Genomic DNA, 6,394 nt, shown 5'->3' with positions numbered 1-6,394 from the left:
GTCACTCACATTATTTTTAGTAAACCAATGAGGAGTGATGCCGTGCCCATGTCATGTCTGAAACCGGGGACCTCTTAGTTAAAGTGAACGTAAGTTATTTGCGTAGAGCTTGCTGCTTCTTCGATGAGGTTTAACGGCGGTTATCATCAAATAAATGTTGCATTACAGCCACATACTACACTGGAGTACAACTAACTCCCTTATACTTTGCTTGAATTTGTATTTATTTTATAAAAATAAAAAAACGACCCTCTAACACTACACTCACAAAAGAATAACACCACCCTACTCCACTATTTAAATATATTTAGTCCTACCTCAGGCCAATAACCTGAAAGGATGGGACACCACAACTTAACACCATGTAAATCTTCTGATGTCAAGTCTCGCAAACCCAACAACTACCTCTCTGCAGCTTCCACCACAACCTCAATTTTCTGTGACTTACATTCTATCCCTCCAGTACAGTTGATAACCATTGCTATAAATGCTAAAAATCCAATCTTACTCTAACATATCACTTTTTGGCCTATCCCTCTGTACTGGTACATATCTACCTCACACCCCACCCCTCCTCTCAGGATCCCTCCCCCTTGACCCATCTTCCTCTACTTTCTTCACTGCCTCAGCATGTGACAACATTTGCACTACTCTAACCATGAAAACATCAACCTGCCTCTCTTGCACGGGCCATTTCTGATCCCCAGCCCCATGAGTACCCCTACAATTAACACATACCACTACACGGTCCCGTGTGGCTCAGTTGGTAGAGCATGGTGTTTGCAATGCCAAGGTTGTGAGTTTGATTCCCACGGGGGACCAGTATGGGAAAAAAATGTATGCATTCACTACTGTATGTCACTTTGGATAAGAGTGTATGCTAAATGACTAAAATGTACTTTCCACAATGCTACACATTCCTTTGTCTCATGCCCTTCTGCACACTTCTCACATCTAGGAACCTCCCTGCTACATGCCCATAAGCTTGACACCTGTAACAAAAGCTTGTACAGGATAACTTATACTTCCCAACATCACTTTGTCAGGCAGACTCAACATCAAAACAAAAAACAACGACTCTTCTATTTCACCACTTAAACCACCCTGTCTGCGTCGCACCAAACGACGAGCATCACAAACACTGGGAATCTTCCCCTTCAGTTGGTCAACTTTTCCATTTACTGCTACCCCTTTATTGAGAGAAAAACAATTAAAATGTCTTGCCCCCATTGGTTTAACGCAGAGCACCTTTGTATCTATGACCAGCAGAAACACAAACAATTATCACAAGACCACTTCTGTTTACCCTCACTGATTCCACAGCACCCAACTCTGTTTTCACTGACCCTAAAACAACAAATGGATCAGCCAAAGGGCAAGGGTCCACAACTTCCAAAAACTTCAGACTCATCTTTATCCTGATCCTCGTAGCAAGCCTCGGGCTCCGAGAAATTCACCACACCTACCACCTCCGATACTTCGACCTCATTCACTTCCATTTCTCCTCCTGTCTTCAGCTCACTCTGCTTACAATTTCTACCATTCTTCTTTAACAAACCATCTCAATTTTTCCCGCCATTTTTAACCGACTCAAGCTTACCCTTTTCCTCGCTCTCTCTCACTGCCTCTCTTTTTCCCTCCATTTCAAGTATATGTCTCCTTATGATAATACTGCACTTCTCCTGAAATACATCTTGTTCTTGCCTTCAAAGGACACCATTTATCCGGCTGTCACAATCTCCATACAATCAGCACGTACAATGTAGCGCTCAACAGTGCATCCCACTTATAAAGCAGCTGCTTCATCTTGATCTTCTTTTTTATCAAAAGCTACCTCAACTCTTTTCCATTTCAAACAAGCGCACTCTAACAACCACCATCGACATAACCCTGACCCTTTTTCTAATCTTAACCTAAGTCGCATAGAGCTTGCTATTGGTTGATTCTGATACATACTGTAGTTCCCAAGTGGGAAACTCTGTTATCATCTTTCTACGCGTAAGCAAATTGAAAATGTCTGTGTTTCCATGTGAGTTGACCATGGCATAAACAAAATCACTGACACTGTCAATCAAAGGGGACAGCGTTAGTAACAGTGACTTGACCACGGCTATGGTTGTTCCCCTAGTTCATGGACCAGTCAGACACTGGAGCAAGCAGGCCACAGGGGAGTACCATCACTGACCTCCGGGTCTTGGGCTTCTGTGTCTGCTCGCTCCTCAGGTTGTCCCAGTTCCAGCACCAGACCCAGTACTAGAATCAGTCCCAGACACGAGACGAGGTGCAGAGGATGGACCAGAAATCAAACCTTCACCTGAAGAAAGCAGACCACAGGGGAGTGCCACCGTTGACCACTGGGTCTAGGACTTCCTTGTGTGTCTCTGCTTGCTCCTCGGGTTGCCCTTCCTCCTGTCTACAGACCCAGTCCCAGCACAAGAACCAGCACTCACCCCAGGTTTCCAGTCCTGGTACCAGCATGACTTCCAGACCCAGACCAAACACAGGTACGAATCAATGATTTACAGCAGGGATCATCAACTAGATTCATCCACTGGCCAATTTCTTCTTGAGCGGATGGTCGGGGGGCCGGAACATAATTACAAATAATTTGTAGACTGCAAAAAGCCCAAACAGATATAATATTTGACTAAAACATAATAATTTCAAACCTTGCTTACATTTGTATATGATCACGTGTCTCTCTATTTTGAGTGGAAATGCATTTTACATTTACATTTTAGTAGACAGATTTCCCAAATTAAAATCACTTGGAGCTGATTTACTCGTGTTTTTACAGTTTATGTCCAACAATGAAAATTCAACATAAACTTGACGGCCGGTAGTTGGGGAACCCCGATTTACAGTATATACACTGAGTATACAAAATACTAAGAACATCTGCTCTTTCCAAGACAGACTGCAAGGTGAATCTAGGTGAAAGCTATGATCCCTTATTGATGTCACTTGTTAAATCCACTTCATTCAGTGTAGATGAAGGGGAGGAGACAGGTTAAAAGAAGATTTTTAAGATAATTGAGACATGGATTGGGTATGTGTGCCATTCAGAGGGTGAATGGGCAAGACAAAAGATTTAAGTGCCTTTGAACGGGGTATGGTAGGTGCCAGGTTCACGGGTTTGTGTCAAGAACTACAACTCTGCTTTTTTTTTTTCACACTCAACAGTTTCCCGTGTATATCAATAATGGTCCACCCAAAGGACATCCAGGAGTTGTGCAACTCAACATTAGGAAGGTGTTCGTAATGTTTGGTATACTTACTGTACACACACACACACACACACACACACACTACAGACACCTTAATGCATACTTTTAAATTATATTGTGAGGGCATTGTAGAATAATAGTGAAGACATCAAAACTATGAAATAACACATATGGAATCATGTAGTAACCAAAAAAGTGTTAAAAATGTTTTTATATTTGAGATTCTTCAAAGCAGCCAACCTTTGCCTTGATGACAGCTTTGCACACTCTTGGCATTCTCTCAACCAGCTTCATGAGATAGTCATCTGGAATACATTTCAATTAACAGGTACGCCTTGTTAAAAGTTAATTGAGGAATTTCTTTCCTTCTTAATGTGTTTGAGCCAATAAGTTGTGTTCTGACAAGGTAGGGGTGGTATACAAGACCAAGTCCATATTATGGCAAGAACAGCTCGAATAAGCAAAGAGAAACAACAGTCCATCATTACTTTAAGACATGAAGGTCAGTCAATTCGGAAATTTTCAAGAACTTTGAACGTTTCTTCAAGTGCAGTCGCAAAAACTGTCAAGTGCAATGATGAAACTGGCTCCCATGAAGACCGCCACAGGAAAGGAAGACCCAGAGTTTACACTAATACACTAATGAACTTATCCTCTACAGCAGAGGTAACAGCCTTAGAAATTGCAGCCCAAATAAATGCTTCACAGAGTTCAAGTATCAGACACATCTCAGCATCGACTGTTCAAAGGAGACTGCGTGAATCAGGCCTTCATGGTCAAATTTCTGCAAAGAAACCACTACTAAAGGACACTAAGAAGAAGAGACTTGCTTGGGCCAAGAAACATGAGGAATGGACATTAGACCGATGGAAATATGTCCTTTGGTCTGATGAGTCTAAATGTGAGATTTTTGGTTCCAACCGCCATGTCTTTGTGAGACGCAGAGTAGGTGAACGGAGGATCTCTGCATGTGTGGTTCCCACCGTGAAGTGTGGAGGTGGTGGTGTGTTGGTCCTTTGCTGGTGACACTGTCTGTGATTTATTTAAAATTCAAGGTACACTTAACCACCATGGCTACCACAGCATTCTGCAGCGATACACCATCCTATCTGGTTTGCGCTTAGTGGGACTATCATTTGTTTTTCAACAGGACAATGACCCAACACACCTCCAGGCTGTGTAAGGGCTATGTGACCAAGAAGGAGAGTGATGGAGTGCGGCATCAGATGACTTGGCCTCCATAATCACCCGACCTCAACCCAATTGAGATGGTTTGGGATGAGTTGGACCACAGAATGAAGGAAATCAGCCAACAAGTGCTCAGCATATGTGGGAACTCCTTCAAGACTGTTGAAAAAGCATTCCAACTGAAGCTGGTTGAGAGAATGCCAAGAGTGTGCAAAGCTGTCATCAAGGCAAAGGGTGGCTGCTTTATCTCAAATATATTTTGATTTGTTTCACACTTTGTTGGATAAAAAAATAAACGTAATGGAGCTAAGCACAGACAAAATCCTACAGGAAAACCTGGTTCAGTCTGCTTCCAAACAGACACTGGGAGATGAATTCACATTTCAGCAGGACAATAATCTAATACACAAGGCCAAATCTACACTGGAGTTGCTTACCAAGAAGACAATAAATGTTACTGAGTGGCCGAGTTATAGTTCTGACTTAAATCTTACTCAAAAATCTATGGCATGACCTGAAAATGGTTGCCTATCAATGATCAACAACCAATTTGACAGAGCTAAAAGAATAATGGACAAATGTTGCACAATCCAGGTGTGGAAAGCTATTAGATACTTAACCAGAAAGACTCACAGCTGTAATCGCTGCCAAAGGTGATTCTAACTTGTATTGACTCAAGAGGTTAAACAACAAATGTGGAATAAGTTGAATAAAATAGAAAGGATATTTTTCCCATTCCGGAGCGAGTGCGATTATGAAGTGGCTATGTTGAGCTAAAAGTGATCATATGAAACAGTTCATATACGCTAGATTGAGTAATTTGGCAACAATTGTGAATGATACAAACCTTAATAATGTCTAAGAAATCTAAAATATACGGACTGCATGATGCAACTACAGGCTATTGATGAGAAAATCGCAAAAAAAGCTTGCGCTCTGTTCCTTGCCTTAGGCTGCACAGCTGTACTCTCATCAAGTGATCATATTTTCACCAGTCATACATTTCTCAATTTAATCTTTAATGTGCAAATCTAGTTTTGATTTAGAACGGCCCGTTATGAAATAGGCAAGAACGGGGGAAGGGGAAAGAAGACGTCATCCGTATGTACTCCAATAGTGAATGGAGGCCACTTTCCCGCCGATTCATTTTTTTTTCTCCGATGATGCTGGGTAGGCTACTTCAGTTTTATAGCGGAGCATGTGCTTAAAATGAGCAGCTAAGAAGTAAATATAGTAGCAGCAGGGATCCACTTTTTAGTGGCAACCACAAAAACTTTGCTTTCAAACGAGGTTGCATATAGAAATGTCTGGGTTTATAAGAACACTTACTTCACTCCACGCATCAATCACTGCTTGAGGAGCATGCACTGTGATATTCCGCCCAAACTCTGGATGCCATGGGCTCTCCAACCCTGTTCCAGCAGCAACCCATTGCTTAATTTGGGAAACATCGATACTAACATGTTTTCACAACAAAACATTTAATTCAACTGTTGACAGCCCCTCTGCACGATCGAGAAAGGAATGAAGGAGAGAGGAGCTGTAGTGGTGAGATTCTGTATAGCTAAAAGGAAATGTGTAAGCCTAATAAATTATGTATATATAAAGAATGCACTAGGTTTTTCAAAAATAAAATACAACATCACTATAATTGTAGACTAACTCCGTAAGCCGCCCTGCACAATCAATAAACCAACAGCATCGCCTAGGCCTATATGTTCTCTCCCAGACTCGTGGACAAAGTTTGGAGCGTAGCACAAGGTAACCAGTCCATCCAGTATGCATAATAATACAGTCCACACTCAAAAGTCAATTACTAGAATTTGTTTAATTTTGGAGTGTAGGCTAGACCAATTACATCTGAAATCAGTTTTGTTTTATGTTTTTCTGCTGTGCACAATATGCGGTAAGGCTATATATTGTATAACGGCACAATCATTTTCATTTGTTTTTTTATCTTTAAACTTTTTTTTTACCTT

Source organism: Salmo salar, chromosome 13 (genome assembly GCF_965601325.2).
Source record: "Salmo salar chromosome 13, fSalSal1, whole genome shotgun sequence".
Lineage (NCBI taxonomy): Eukaryota > Metazoa > Chordata > Actinopteri > Salmoniformes > Salmonidae > Salmo > Salmo salar.
The sequence above is the reverse complement of the archived record's forward strand: the minus strand, read 5'-3'. Positions refer to the sequence as shown.